The 16,867-nt window shown below is 44.8% G+C and overlaps 1 pseudogene; it reads left to right on the top strand.

Annotated features, from left to right (window-relative positions):
• Nucleotides 1–14,567, top strand: part of LOC138568818 (ralA-binding protein 1-like) — an 83,875-nt pseudogene extending 69,308 nt beyond the window's left edge.
• The last annotated feature ends 2,300 nt before the right edge of the window (nucleotides 14,568–16,867 follow it).

Below are 16,867 nucleotides of genomic sequence, written 5' to 3'. Positions count from 1 at the left end.
AGCCATACACCGAAAACCATAGGATGTTACAACAATTACCTCACCCATGGAACCAACAATGTATGCATGTCAGTGCATTTCTGGCGCTCTATGAAGAGTAAAATGTGCTCCAAAACCATTCCGTGAAGGTGACCACTCTCTGAGAGATGCAGTCAAAACTGCATTGCTGCAGTGGGTGTGGTGAAGGCCTTGGCTTTCAGGTGCATGGCCTATGGCCAATGGCCTTTGGCCATGCACCCAATAGTCTAGGCCTTGGCCAAACCCACTGCAACGTAATGTAGCCATGCATGGCAACATGTCCTCAAGTACCACAATCCACACACATACCACAGCCACGGGCACTCCACAGCCTCATATGACTATGCATAGAAAGATTCACCTTGTACCAGAATCTACAAACTTAACACAGCCTCCAGCACCCCCACCCACTTTCATTTACATATGATGGTGTTACTGCCAACCAAACCAACCAACAGTATTTGCATGTCAGCTGACTTCTGGTGCTCTATGAAATGTACAATGTGCTCCACAACCATTCTGTGAAGGTGAGGAGTCTGTGACAGATGCAGTGTACCTTTGGCCATGCACCCAATAGTCTTTGCCTTGCCCAGACCCACCGCAACATAATTCAGCCATGCATACCATCATGTGCTCACGTACCACACTGCACACATGTACCACAGCCACCACCACTACTACCCAACCTCAACACCATAATACAGCTATTCATGGAAACATAACACAGCCTCCGGCACCCATACCCACTTTCATTCACATAGTACATCACCGAGCGCTCTATTCAGTACAGAAAAGCAATACGTCATACTGCAGTACAGAAGTCACCACTCCACGCAATGGGCACTACGCAATTCATTGCTACATGCAGTTTAGTCCATCTCCACTTCTATGCACACACTATTGAAGAATTGCACCCACTTCACACACTGCAGTATCCATGCACATAGAAGGTGCACTTCATCCCTACCCTCTTTGATACTGTCAGTATTACAACACTGCACTCAGTGGACTCACTGCACAACTGTTCACTCCAGTAGCTGGAGCCATCGATTAAACACTGTAGGATGTGCTAAGAAGCACCACACCCATGCAATCAACCATCTATGCAATGCTAACGTACCACACACAGAAGGGAACAATGTGACACCTAATTCCAACCACGGTACATAGTTGTCGCTGCAAGACCGCCATCCATGCAACACACCGGAGTACACGCTATCTTATAATGTGCATGTCATGTGCAATGCACTCCTTTTCTGTAATTGAGCTACCACTAGTCACCATGGAAATAGGTCTCAGCACGAGCTATTGTGGCGTAACGAAGCCTGCCTGCATGTAGCACACATGGGAGGTGACTGTGCAGAGACCCGCGAATTGGCAGTGTACGCAAGGACACTGCAGGCACATCAACATCTTCATCCACCTATTGACATATCTCAGATTATTCACTTCTCACTTCCCCACCGTTTCCATCCCTTCCTCCCACCACCACATGGCATAATATATGTTTTGCAATGCACTCCCCGTCTGCTATTCAGGTACCACCAGGCAGCACTGTAAGTGGTTGCGGCACGAGCTATCATGCCATAACGAAGGCTGCCTGCATGCACCACACATGGTTGTGGCCTGTGCAGGGACCAGCGAATTGGCACAGTACGCACAGATACTGCAGGCACACCACTGTCTTTGTCCACCTAATAATCACATATCTCTGATTAACCACTTCTCTCTCCACCACTACATGCCGTACATTATGTTTGTCCGTCCCTTTCGGTGCCGCACTGTCCTCTGATCCGCCATGGCGGCATTTCCCAAAACTTTGACGCACAGCACGCTTTTCTCCAACCAACCACCGGCTGCGTCCAAATTTCATCGACAGCACGGCGTACTGCAAGCCAATGAGCCTTCTGTCCGCGGAGTGAACAGGGAAATGGGTCCGCGGAGTGGAGCCAGATATCACTAATTTTTTGAAATGTACATTTCAGTTCTTTGCAACAAAAGTACTGGTCGGATTTCCACCAAACACACAAAAGCATGCTTTCTGACCCAAGCCCCTGCTCCTTCCGCAAACTTGGTGCAAATCCGTCCAGCCGTTCGGCCTGTAGCTGTGCACAAAGTTCTCGCCCATTCAGTTTATGCAGAAAAAAAATGATTTGGCACGCCCCCTATACCTTTTCACCCCCTGCACAAACCTCACCAAACTTGCTGTAACAATTCAGAGTGGGCCTTATACTTTTTTTTGCAAATTTTGGTGAGGATTCCTCCAAGGGGAGCGAACTTATAAGATGCCGAAAAAGTGGTCTTCCTATGAGTTTAGCAACTTAACCATAACTACACGGCCACACTCAGGGGCCGTGTAATATATATATAAAGTACAGTTCCATGTCTTTACATCTACTGAATTTCCATATTTTTGGATATTCATCTTTTTTTAAACATGGGGAAAGCCTCAGCTACACCTTTTAATGTTTCCATACTCCCTTACCCTTTGTTACATCTGTTTGCTTGTTCCCTAAAAGAGTTAAAAAGCCAATGTTATGTTATGTTGATTTATACCACACACCGCTACCACTCAAGGGCAGTCTCCAAGCACTCATGTGGCTCTGCAAGAAAGGAGGCCTGTGTGTGATAGTTGGGATAGGATGATAGGATAGGTTCAGAGCCAGAAAGAACTGGCATCTGTGAGCATTGTTTTGCATGTGGGAGATGGTTCGGGAGGCCCTGTGTATTGTAACCGTATGGGTAGACTCAGTGCCTCGGATGTGTCCTAGTGTTTGTGTGGGTGTGTGTGTTGTGTTTTCTTATGGTGGATTGGTGTTGTGCGTGCTGGCTAACTTAAGGCTCCAGAGTTGCGGGTGGCTGTTGGTCTATGACTAAGACTAACTATTGTGTTGGTGTGTAATTGTGTATTTGATGGATTTATGGACTGTGTGTCGCAAAGTTTGTTTCCAAAATCTCAGAGATGGTAGGGGGTGCGAACATTAGATTGATTCTTATTGTGTTTATGAGTAGTGTGGCTAGACCCTAGTCAGATGTTAATGGCGTTGGATATGTTGGAGGAGCAGTTAGTAAGTCAGTCAGTTTGGTGAAGACTCTGGTGTGAGGTTGCCACTTAATGATTATCTACCAACATTCTTGGTTGTTGTTTGTTGGCCCATCTTGCCTCCTCTCTGGGTCTGGATCAGGGGGCTGACCTCCCTGCAGTTATGGTGACAGGTGAATGGGTGTACCTGGTTACACTTTCAGGTTAGTCATGGCCGTGGCCTGGACCCTTGGAGCTGATGTCCGATCAGTTGCCCAAAGGAGTTATAACGGTAGGGGGGCTCGACTGGGCAGGTTGGTTGGGGGTGGCACAATGTAAATACTGCAGTAAATGCACATTTTTTATTTGCATTTTTAAGGCGCTCACACTGTTACAGGAATATGTCTTAGTTGCGTATTTATAACGCGCTTAATACCCAGAGGTTTCTTAGCACGGACCCAGGATTCGAACCTTTGCTGCTTCGTGCCATCTTGTTTCCAATGTCATCATATATGTTTTCCAAATGAAGGAATTTATTTAAGAATGTTGCAATAGTTATTTACTGACATGTTGGCATAGTGATATTGCACCTATACTGTATGGCTATGCCAACAGGCTTAAATATTCCATTTTTAGTTTAAATTGGGGCTTATCTTGCCTTTGATGCAATTTTCAGGTTTATTTTTCCTATTATCAAAGAAGAACTAAAAGGCCCAGAATGCAAAGAAAAACGCAGGAGTGGATGAGCTACTCGTGACTGTTCTGAAACGGTTTGGGGTGAAGCCACAGAAGTGGCATCTGTGTGTGATCTTTTGGAATTGGTGAATTTAGAATATTCTGCCTCGACGTGCCGACTTGTGCTTGGAATGTGACTGGTTTCTTTCTGCTTTGCTGTCGGAATTTCTCCTAAGAATATTTTTTTTGTTTGTTGATTTTCTACACCAGAGGAATGTGTAATGAAAATCCATGCAGGGTGACATGACATGTGATAGCACTCTGATGTCCGAAACATACAATGTGACCAGTCAATCCAAAACTCTGATGAAACTGACATATTTTAAGCCCGTAAAGAACAGCTCACAGACAAAATGTGTCTCCTCTGCACGAAGAAAATATATACAATTGAAGAACATTGAAAAATAAAATAAACCGATTGTAGGGTGTCTGACATTTGATGAATCAAACTAAGGCGAACTGTTGGTTCAAAGCCTCAGGGTTCTGCTTTATACTGTACTTAATAGCGACATTTGGACACATAGCCATCCTTTCACAACTAGTTTCTCCTGTTCACTGAAAAAAGCGCATTCAATAGAGGTAATCTTGCATGCACATGGGAGCGCTGTCCCCAATTTGCACTGGCATCTCTGGCAGAAAGTAGGCTCATACATACTTAGGCGTGACTCATTGCCTGAGCTTTGGAGGACCAGTGTTATAACACTTGTCCGCAGCAGCTTTTTGGTCATTTCCACAAAAGACCTCGTAATATTAGTGTCCCTTCCTTCATTATCAACTATTAATTACAAGATTCTTTGTGCAATATGAACAGCCATTTGCCTTTTCAGTGGGACTCAATTATGTTTTGGAGATAGTTGGCCAAGAGTTTTCTTTGCATTGCATGTGCAGTGCTTTACATTAAGCCCTGGAAGAGATAAGTACCCACTAAGCGGGTGTAAAGACTACACATTTGAGAATACTGCATAGTTACATTGCTCCTTCACGTTCTCCCACAGTTGCAGGCATTCTCTCCACCGCCTTATTTGTTCAATGTAAGCATGCTTCTCTTTGCCTTCCTGCGGCCGCAGCATCCCCTTTAGGCTAAGGGGTGGTGTATTCTGCTTTGTGGGACACTGAGCAATCCTCACTCCACTTTTTATATTTCCTAAACCACATCTCATGAAACGTGATGGAATTGCCTCAACACCGGGATGAGTGTGAGGGGGTGCCAATGTTTTACCTGTAGCTGTGTGTGCTGTGTGGGAGAGGATTGAAACCTGTTTCAGCCACTAGGGTAGACTTTTGGGGGAAACAACCTGGGGTTTTGGCCCCTTCCCGATTGCCTGGTGAACACCTGACAGACACAAGGGCAAAGGAACTGGCAGACCCCCTGGTCACGGCTCCAAAGCAAGCCAGAGTGAGGTCTGAGCCAGCTATCAGCCTACCCACCAACATTCCAATCAAGATGAAATGCCCCCTGCACTTTATATGTCCCTTGCAGCCCTTCCTATGAAATGAAAGCTTTATGTATCCCAGAACATTTACAATTTAAATAGGGTAATGATTGCCGTCAGCAGTCAGCCCCCCTCCCCTCATCTGCCATTCTCTGATCTATATGAGAGAGAGAGAGAGAGAGAGAGAGAGAGAGAGAGAGAGAGAGAGAGAGAGAGAAAGAGAGAGAGGGAGAGAGAGGGAGAGAGTGAGAAAGAGGGAGATAGAAGGTTTGAAAGTGGAAAAGAAAAAAGGAAAATTGGGAACTGCTTGCAGAGGCCAGTGGTAGGAGTGTGGGTGTGGGTATGAGGTGATGTGTAGTCTTCATGACACAGAAGCTTGACTTTCTCGGTGTATTGTGTCACCGGGCCGGATGATGGCTGAGAACCATCCACAGCAGTGACGTTTTCTGATTTCTGCTTCTGTCGGAGAGGAAGGCCTATTCGGAGAGCCAAATCTTGGTCAATGTAGTTACCCACAGCTCCACAATCAATACATGCCTCCCAGGTATGTATTTTTGATGGTTGCTTGTGATTCACCAAAAGCACTGGAAGGACTAGATGTGAGGTCTGTATGGATTCCTTTTTCATGCTCGACAAGCGGACCCCTACACTTGCCGGGCATTGGTGTTTCCCGAGTTCTGTTCTTCTTCTTCATCAGTTTTGTCTGTTGCCCCAACCGTTTTCTTGGGTGGTTTTACCGGAAAGTCACAGAGGAAGTGACCTGCTTGTTCACAATATAAGCAAAGCTGTTGTTGTCTTCTTTTTTCCCTTTCTGCTTTGGTAAGGGGACTTCGTAATCCACCAATTTGCCTTGGTTCAGACTGTTCATGTGGTTTAGTCTGATTCTCACGAGGTCGTACGTAAACTGACCGCCCCTCTGATCTAGCTCGATCCATTTTCCTATTCTGCAACCTATGATCGAGTTGCACCGTCAGGTCTATGTAGTCCGCATACCTCTCAGGGGGATTCACCACTTGCGCCAACACATCCTTAAGTTCGCCATGTAACCCTCGGTAAAAGAGTATAGCCTTCTTCTCTTCTGGCCAGTTGGTCTGGGCTATGAGATGATTGAAGGTTACAATATAGGTTAATAGATCTTGACTCCCTTGTCTGAGTGACAACAACTCGTTGTCCAGAGCTTGTCCTTGAGTATGACGGGCAAACAATTTTTCCATCTCATGTCGGAAATTCCCAAAGTTCCGGAGTAAAGGGTCATCTTGATTTACCAAAGTCATAGACCAGTACGCCGCACTACCTCCTAAATACGAGAGTACAAACGCCACTTTGGCTTGGTCATTAGGAAAGGCTCCTGGTCTGCACAAGAAATGAAGGCAACATTGGTACATAAATACAGCGAACTTGTTTGGGTCGCCGATGAAGTGTTCGGGAGGGGCTAGAGGCACTGCTCCTGGAAGAACCACCTGAACCGGTGTTGATTGTTGTGGTGTGGAAAAATTTGAAGAATGGGTCACTCCAGGCAGTGGAACCTGTCCTGCTTGTGCTTGTAGCATTTGTCTTGCCAATTTGTCAGTTCTTTCTCGAGTTACAATAAGATCCCTCCGTAATGCATTGGTTTCCTGTCTTGAAGCATGTACTTCAGCCTGTAATTCCCCTAGTAAGAGGGCTAACTGATCTGTTTCTGAAATTTCCATAACGTCCAGGCAGAGAGTATTAGAGGCTTCGCGTTCTGTTATGCTCACCTGGTCTCTGCGGAGGCCTTGGGGCACGGTTGCAGCCCTCCTTGAACTTGAATCACCCCCTTCAGACCTCTGCAGCTGTGAGCGGTGGTACGTGGTCATACTGCTCCTGCATGGAGATAACAGTGTGTGAGTGCGCCATTCTGTGATTGTTGTACCTCTCTAACCCTTGACCCCAAAGTACGGTTTCTGTGAGTATACGCCGGTCCATAAAGCTCACCTGTAAATTATGGAAGATAAGCTCTCCGTCCTGCTACTTCTGGCAGGGGTGCGTCGAATGGGATCTAGTTCCTTCACTGATCCCTGATAAGGATTAGTCCAGACCCGCTGCGACTATGCTTCTCCTTATGATTGGTAAGTCTTTCTTGAGCTCTTGTGATGCTGTTCATTCTTTTTAATGTCTTTATATGTTGCTCCTATTTATGCCCACAATAATGTCTCTCTTATGTTTTCTTCCCTTAGATGGAAATGCGGCCTCAATGCAGCTGTGAGACGCGAGACGCGGCCAGATGGAAGATGGATGATACCGCATTGTTCGACAGCAGGTAATTGATGGTTTTATGGAAAAGCGCGAAGTATGGTGAAGCGCAACCTTAAACTGACTGTTTTTTCGATGTCTGACCTTGTCTTCTGTTTTTCCTTGCAGGCGCTGCTGTCGACGATGGAGTGTGTCGTGCTGTGGTGCCAAGATGAAGATTTCGGCGTTCCTGAAACTGTAGAGATGAATACTTGGTCCTCCGTAGAGATGTACAGGTAAGAACAGCTTCCCCCAGTTGGTAAGTATGTTGGCAGGAAGCAGGATGTCCAGGAAGCAGGATCTTCAAAGGTAAGTCTGACCTCAGGTGACGGTGAGCATTACGCTGCTTGCAAGTGCAGAATAACGCGAAGCATCTGTCTTGGATCGTGGCAGCTTATATAGCTGAGATCTGGGCCCGCCCATTAGTGCCGGTTTACCAGCCACACCCTGCCTCTCCTAGAGAGTGAGCACGTGCAAAGGCAATCCATTAGCAGTCACACCCAAGAATACACTTGGGGCTGCTAAATGGATGGAATGTTCAAGGTTAATGCATCCTGCTTAATGGATGGAATGTTCAAGGTTAATGCATCCGAAGTGCTATGCCCATAATAAAAGCTTTTTGGTGTTAAATGGATGTTCTTGTTTACCTTTGTTCATGAGTCTGGCGCCAAAGGCGCAAGGACAGTGTCCACCCAGGTCTCCTGTGCATGCGACCCCTGCATCCCTGTGCCCCTGACTTCATGACCATAACAGCAGCTGGTTCCAGTGCTTGAGTTTAACGCATATTGCTATAGTCAGTGTATCATAGTTAAGGGAGCAACGAGGTTGGCCCATCTCTCTATCTCTACCCCTAAATATCTGACCTGGTGGGGAGCACATCTTAGCCCAAATAGATTGCTTGGTGGCTTTGTGTTGTCTGTCAATGGGAATATTTCAGACTTATTCATGTTTAATCAGAGTCCGGAGAACCTTCCAAACTCTTGTACCACGGTTATCACCCTCTGGAGATATTTCTCAGGATTCAGCTCTATATGCCCGGCTATGGAGATACCCGCCCTTGCATGTCACGCCCTCATGAGATCTGCCAGGGGTTCAATCACAAGTGCGAACAGCAGGGCGGTGTGAGAGTGGGCAACATTGTCTTGTGCCACCTGCCAACTGCAGTGCCGACGACAGCACCCCATTTACAGGCACCCTAGCAAACGGTTGTGTATAAAGGATTTGTACCCAACTGATAACGTTAGGACTGACTCTGTAATTGTGCAGTACTCTAAACAGGAACAGCCAGTACACAGTATCGAAAGCTATCTGCATATCCAAAGATATGGCTACCCCTTCAGAGTTTTGAGGAATCTTCGCGAGAACATTATAAAACCTACGAATATTAGATGCCGTCGATCTCCCCACTACGAATCCCAATTGGTCCTTGTGTACCATGTATGGCATCACTGGGTTTTTTCGGTAAGCTAGTATCTTGGCAAATATTTTCGCATCCGTGTCAAGGAGTGACAGCAGGCGGTACGATCCACAGTCCTCAGGTGGTTTCCCGGGCTTCAACAGTAGGGTTATGACTGCTTCTTGCATTGATTCTGGCAAGATAGCAATGTCTAATGCTTCGGTCCACACCACCAACAGGCGAGGTACAAGAGTTTCCGCGAATTCCTTATATAATTCTGCCCCAACCCATCCGAGCCTGGGGCCTTCCCACCGGGTAGTTCTTTTATCAACACCTTTATCTCGTCGAGTGTTATGGGTGTTTCCACAGCATTGCGAGTCTCTGTTGATAATAGTGTTGTGGGTATCGCAGAAAGGCATTCATCAATCTCTAGGTCAGAGGTTGTGCGTTGGGGCAAATATAGGTCACTGTAGAAGTCGAAGAACACTCCACTGACCTCTTCTTTTTTCATAAGCACCACACCATCATGCCTGGTTACATACGGGAAAGTCGTACTGCCTCTCTCCATGTGCACCAAACGTGCTAAATGTTTGCCCTGTCTCTCCTGTTATCTACGAGCCTCCATCGGCCTATCAGAATGGTGTTTTCCCCTGTCTGCTGCCTCGCAATATTTTTCTAGTTGTGTTTTAATTTCCACATTGACCTGCGGGGATGGGTTATCTGAGTACTCTGCCTGCAGTTGGGCTATGGCGTCTTCTTGTCTCCCAAGTTCCCGCCTGATATCGCGCAACACCCCAAATTCAGTGGACATTGTTATTCCTTGCATGTATACCTTGAATGTTTGCCATAGAACGGCCTGCTTGGTTACATATCCTTCATTAGTTTCAAAGAAGTCTGAAATATGCTGCACTAAGCTAGTCCCAAAGACTGGGTCTAGGAGTGATGTGGGTTTGAACCGCCATTGCGCTCTTTGGGGAGCGCTATCTGGGATATCTATGACAAGCGATACAGGGGAGTAATCCCACAGCGTCCTGGGAAGAATCTGGATTTCTCTAACCCAGCTCAGGATTGTGTGCGATGTTTGCCATAGGTTTATACGGGAGTGCATGTCATCAGAGACGTTGCTGGGGCAGGGTGCTGAGGGGGCTATTGCCATGGGTGTTTTGGTTGTAGCCCCAGATAGAAGCTCAGGGGTTACAACGAAAAAGGCTAGCTAGCCCCCAGTCCCGACAGTCCCAAAATGAGCATACACCCGGATCTTTTACAGACCTAGCAACATCCCTGCATGTCATGAACAGATGAATAAAAGGTAAAGGATTTCTTTGTCCCATGTAGTGAGTGCTAAGCGTCTCTCAGTCCCAGATCAGTGATATGTGTGTGTATTGCACACGCCACGTTGGTTAGCGGTCAGGGGGTAGTTGGTGTGCAGTCTAGCTCTGTATTGAGTATATTGTTGAAGTCTCCTCCACAGATCAATTGCGCAGTTGGGTACTTGGCGCACTTGTTAAACACCTGTTCATAAATATAAGGTCATCTGTATTGGCACTATAAATATTCGTTAACAGTACTTCGGAACGCCCCAGTTTCCTATGCACTAACACGTACCTGCCACCGAAGTCACACTCTGTGGTGTAAGGGTTTGTTAAGGATTTCAATCAGGCAACACATACACCTTGGTCTTGGCCTAGTATGTAACGCCTAACTGAGGTGCTTTTCTCCTTATTTATGTGGATTCAATTTTGGGAAGATACACCACTCATATCACACACCCTTTTCAAATACCCCGGGTCACAATGGACCATGAACCAGGCTGGTTGGTCAAATGCAAGATTTATTTATTTTAAAATTCAAAAGAACTCACACACTTTTTAATATGGGGCAGCAATCACCAATGGGATGAGAGGTACAATGAGAATGTGAACAATGCACTGGGTTTGACTTTTTAGTGGAGCATATACACAGCACAGTAGAATAGGAGCACTTTTTGATTTAGGACAGATAGCACCCAAGTTAGAATTTCTGCCTGCAATGTTCCCTCAACCCACCAATAATCATTTCTGATTGGATACAAAGAAGCAGCAGGTACTCAGAAAAAGAAACTGAAAACAGATCTACATCTGACCTTCCCTCCCCAAATAAGAGAGAAAACGGATTTTAAACCTCTTGCAATGTGGCGAAATGACACTCGGAAATGGATAAATCAATAATGAATGTGTGTTAAAAACCTTAGAGCAAATATAATTCCTCACTAGAGCAACAATGCAAATACACTAACAATCAGAAAGAATGGATTACCAAAAGCATACAGTTCAGAAACGAGTGGAAAATTTTAAACAGATTGCAGTCAAATAACACGTTTAAAATTTACACTTTTGCAATTCCCGCCTAAAATTACCCAAACGGTTTTTAATAAAACGGGTGAAATACACTGATTTGGAGTGCAGTTTTTATGTTGGGGGATAGATATTTATCAAAGGTACAAAACGGAATCAAAAGTAAGTCTCTAGCTGGTAAATTATGCAGTATAGGAGCAGGGGCGCTTTGAGTAAAAGGAAGGGTGAAATTGGAAAGGAAATCAGTTGGTGAAAAGAACAGTTTTACTTTAAACTAGATTTAATGACTAAGAAAAGAGGAACGCCACCCGTGAATTCTCTAAGTTACGCTGCAAATGTAACCTTTAGCCAGTGTACCTCTTTTCTTTAAGGAAAATTACTTTATTTAATCAAAATATCGGTAAGGACATAAGATCTATGCAAGACAAAAATGAAGAGAAAAGTAGCGCTGATACTTGGAGATTAATGACAAAATGCACAGAGAATTCTGACAGTTGCACCAGTTATCATGGATAAGTATAGGATGACTTATAGAGTGGGATGAGGACAATGCAAGACCAGGTATACTAGGGATTAATATGGGGTGATGAAATACTCACAATCCACTTTTCAGTTTTGGGCTTTTTGGACAGTCAACCGGGTCGAGTCACTACACGGCAGGGCACCTGGCAAAAAGCTCTGTGGATCTGGTCACCGGCTGGCAAGGACTGGACGGGCAATTCTGGTCACTGGATACTACAAGTCATCAGGATAGCAGGATTGCAGCAGCATTCAGTGAGTGGTAGAATGCAAAAGTTACCACAGCTTTCCCCCTGTTAATGGGAGATTTATTGGGTTTTATATATTTGAGGCCTTGCTGGGAATGGGTTCAGCACTGCTTGGGTTTTGCAGTGGGCCCTGGAGTAGGATCAGCAATGCTTGGCCTTGTAGTTGGAATCTGGATCTGGAAGATGACGGGAACAGGAACACAGTGCAGGAAATCAGGAAGAGTGTGTGTGTACAGTCGTCAGTGACCCTTATTTATAATTAGGGTTTCCTGTTTTAGGGGTTTATTTTTTTTTACTTCCGGGGGTGTTATTCCAGTGTTTTCAAAAAAATTCAGAATCTTTGTTTATCAGTGTTTTCCCATTTTCCCCTTTAAAAAAATCGCGGACAACTGTTTTTTCAGGTGGAAACACACACAAGTTATTTTATTGCTTCACTGCACGCATATGTAGGGTAATCTCTCAGTGCAAGATGTTCTAAACAATTTCATGTTAATCCAGTAATCTGTTCCATTGCTACAAGTCAAAATGATTGTAATAAATGATACAATATTTCTCCAAGGACTCCTTGCCCATCCGTGCCCTTTCTTTTCTTCCCATAAAGACTTTTATTTGGGAAAACAACCTTTCCACATTGGCACTGGACACGGGCAGGGCCAAAATATCCAACACACAAGCTGATAAATCTGGCCACTGTTGGCGCTTTCCCACCCAATACTCATGGACCCGAAGCTGCAGATTCTCAGACACAGGCTCTGCCAAATAGGCATTAAACTGGCTGCACACAGTCTCAGTGTCTTTAAAATGGTTAAAAATAAATGCATATTTTTCAACGTTTTGACTAAACTCTTTTTTGCGGAAGGGATCTAGTACTTGCATGGCATACCACAAAGAGGCTTCACTCACTTCGAATGACATGGTGGCTGATGGGATCTTTCGACACAGCATTGCTTGCTATTTTTCATGCATTGTTGTGTAGAATATCCTAAACTTCTCCTCAACAGTCCTTTGTTTTCCAAGTGGCAGACATTCCAAAAGTGCACATGTTACTGGACCAAAGTCACTGAAAGTGTCACCCAACTTTCTTTCAAATAAGAGTTTGACCGCCACACCAATGACATTGTACACTTGGTAAACATATGTGTTTTCGGATTCCAGCCTCTTCATTATATCAACGACAGCGGTCATGTTCTCTTGCAAAAATCTGAGAACACAGTAGACTGTACTTTTATTCACATCAGTATCAATGTGTGCCCTCAGATCCTCACATTTCTTGCCCGAGGCATCATCACTAAGGAGGAAATTGGTAAAAGGTTGCCCGCCACATCAATAGTACGGCAATCACTCCCTCTAATACAGAGAACCACTGGCTAAAGGAGACAGTTGGGATAACCTTTTCTTTCAATTCATACAAAGTGCAAAATGATAAGTATTTGCGTTTCAGTTCACGTGCATATCTAAATAGAGCACCATGGAAAGAAGAAGGGGAAATTTAAGAAGAAGGAAAAAAGAACAGAAGGTTATGCTGCCTTTCAAGAAGACAGCTCGGTAGAAGAAGCTGAAACTCCATCTAAGATGAAGAGATCCAAAGGGTTCCATATATTTAAGAAGCCCAGTTTTTCAAAAAAGAAAGAAAAATAATTCAAAGTTAAGGAAACACCATAGGAGGAGAAACATAAAGAGGAAAAACAAAAAGAGGAAAAGCACAAAGAGAAGAAGTGAAAGGACTTAACAGCAGCAGATATTGTAAAACAGTGGAGGGAGAAGAAGAAAAAGAAGAAGCCAACCCCCGAGCCAGAGCTTCCTCCTGTGGAAGTCCCAAGTGTTTGGAATTCCACTGATTGAAGATGCGGAAAGGACCATGATGTATGATGGGATCAGAATACCCTCAGTGTTTCGTGAATGTATAGATTATGTTGAGAAACATGGCATGAAATGTGAAGGCATCTACAGAGTTTCAGGTATAAAATCGAAGGTGGATGAACTGAAAGCAGTCTTTGATCGAGAAGAGTCTCTGAACCTTGATGATTATGAGCCAAACACAGTTGCTAGTTTGTTGAAGCAGTACCTGCGGGAACTCCATGAGAACGTGCTTATCAAAGAGCTGTTGCCACACTTTGAGGATGCTTGTGGGAGAAGCACAGACAGTGAGAGAGTTCAGGAGTGCCAACGCTTGCTGAAGGATTTGCCTGAGTGCAACTACTATCTTATTTCCTGGCTTATTGTGCATAAGGACCACGTGATCACGAAGGAACTGGAAACCAAAATGAATATCTAGAACATTTCCATTGTATTGAGCCCCACTGTACAGATCAGTAACCGTGTCGTATATGTGTTTCTTACACACGTGCAAGAGCTGTTTGGCGGCATGAAACTTAAGCAAGTGATAGAACCCCTTCGTTGGTCAAACATGGCAACTATGCCCACACTGCCCGAAATGCAAGATAACGTTAAGGTAGAAATTCAGAGAAAGGAGTTTCTTTTGAACTGTTTACATCGAGACCTTCAGGCAGGGATAAAGACTTATCCAAAGAGGAAAGACTGTGGGAAGTGCAAAGAATTTTAACTGCACTCAAAAGAAAGCTGCGAGAAGCTTAAGGACAAGAGTGTGAAATAGAGCACCAGAATGGACCACAAAGTCAACTACACCCCTAACCAAATCTGAGGACTTTAAGGCTGCTTTTAAAACTCCATCAAGCAAGTGGCAGGGGTCTCGCACGGGGAAGGCCTTGAAATCGGCATTGCCCTTGGACAGATCATCACATAACTTTTTCATATAACTTGCCGACTCACTACAAATGCACACTACATCTCTCCAGCCCTTCCCAAACTTGCTGAGGATTTTCTGGAGTAATGCCGCTACTGAAACTGCATTGCAAGTTTCAACCACCTCTAAATCTGCCATGATAGTAAGGCGCGCCCATCACTTTTTGGGTCACAAAATGTGAAGAGGACTGAAACTGCTGGATCACCATGCATCTCGGGCGTTTCATCGACAGTGATTGAAATGTTTACGTCGCCTTGGACTAACTCTCTGATGTGGCCAATGTCTGTCATAAAAACCTCAGTTAGATATTTCTTGTACATTTGTGTGGATCGGGGTAATGTTGCTGCTGGGGCCCGTCTGCGGAAAAGATTACCAATCGGGCCATCTGCCTGGTGCAAGCTGGTTCCTGCATGCACTAAGGCACGCACAAATTCATGTGCCACAACTTTTTCCTCATCGCGTTTTCTTTTAAAATGCGTCAGTGTCTCTGTAAGGGACATTTGGCACAGACCACTCTCAAATTTTGGCAGATATTTCAACCTGAGTGGGTCTTTGAAGAAACGTGCTCAGCGATTCCGTTGTGTTCCTCTACTGTAAAATCTTTGTGTTCCCGTGCGTAATCCTCAGCGGTCTTGCTTTTGCAGGGCATTGCTCGATGTCAGAGAAGCTTATTGGAACAATTACAAGAGGAGACTGCTTACACTTAGCAGAAGCATGACACTAACTGTGTCCTTCTAATTCAGTCTCACCCCATTGACAAGGACCTATGCCCTGCACTCTTAATTTTTGCAGGTGTATTTGCACCAAAAGTGTATTGCTTTCCCTGTGAAATCTATAAATAATTAAATACAATCAATTAAAAAACATCAGTTGACCTCAGCTACCTCAGCTACCTACATAATGTCACGTAGTGATGACACATGACACCACTAATGTTCGCTATTTGGCTGCTGTCTTTTAGGGCTAGAGAAGAGCTGCCATGCAGTAATGTAGATAACAGCGATAGATATCCCAACACAACAGCAAGTGCTTGGTCAAATGAACATGTCTGGGCATACTTGTGTGTAAACGTACCTTCAGTGAATTCAGGTGGCTACTGTTCGGCTTCTTCGTTCCAGTGACTACTATTCTGATTGATTGATGGTGCCAACCTTCTCAAATCCAGTTTTGTTTGCTGCAAGGGAAAAACCATATTAACATAACACTGGCAGGTTGTAAAGAGTCCCAGTATAGCAAACTGTCTACATGGCTGAACATGGTCTCCCCTGGATGGGTACAGCTCGCTCGAATCACCCAGTGTGAGAGTCTTTGCCCCGTAGCGAAAATCAAAAGCTGCCATACATTAATAAATGCGCAGTGAGTGAACATTCCTTAAAGTGAAATATAGTTTAATTGACATGCGCCCTTACACATGGGGAGTGAGTCAGTAGTGGTGGTGCATGCATTACGTGGGAGATAGAGAGTGAGTTCCAGGGAAGAGCCACACTGGCTAAGGAGACAGCAAACAAGAGCTTGGAACACAACAAAGGACCCATCTGGAAATCAGGGAATTAAAGGCCAGTTAGGACAGACCATGGCTGCCAACATACTGGTCATATCTTGCCTCCTCTCTGAAATGAAATAAAGTCTGTGTTGCAGGATGTGAGGAGCTTGAATGCAAAACAGCCAACACCTGGTGGTCACATCCATGAGGGAACTGAGACGTCATTCAGAATCCCTGAGTGGTAAGGAGGAGAGCCGCCATGCGTATCAGGGGAATCCAATGCTCAAGACAATGCAAATGTTACTCAAAGTATTCTTAGCGGTGTGTTATCCACATACACAGACATCTAAACCGTCATAAATGATTTAGTAATAGAAATGTGCCTTCATAGATGTTGTGCTGTGTTCTGATAGGACTCTCTCAGTGGAATCCAAGTAGGAATGTTTACGTAGGAAAGTGTCACCTGGTTGCGGTGAAGTCTGTACCTCTCAAGGCTGGGGGTTGCTGTATGAGTTATCTTGATAAAGCTACTGCTGTTAAGCTAAATATGTCTGTGGAGCCATCCTCATTTTAAATAGCAATTACATTTACGATTATCTTGGACTGCTTAAATATGAGACTGCCAGCATTAATCAAGCATCATCAGCACAACCTTTTCTGAGT

Source organism: Ambystoma mexicanum, chromosome 2q (assembly GCF_040938575.1).
Source record: "Ambystoma mexicanum isolate Mex_15411 chromosome 2q, UKY_AmexF1_1, whole genome shotgun sequence".
NCBI lineage: Eukaryota > Metazoa > Chordata > Amphibia > Caudata > Ambystomatidae > Ambystoma > Ambystoma mexicanum.
Note: the sequence above shows the minus strand (reverse complement) of the source record. Positions and strands in the feature narration are given on the sequence as shown.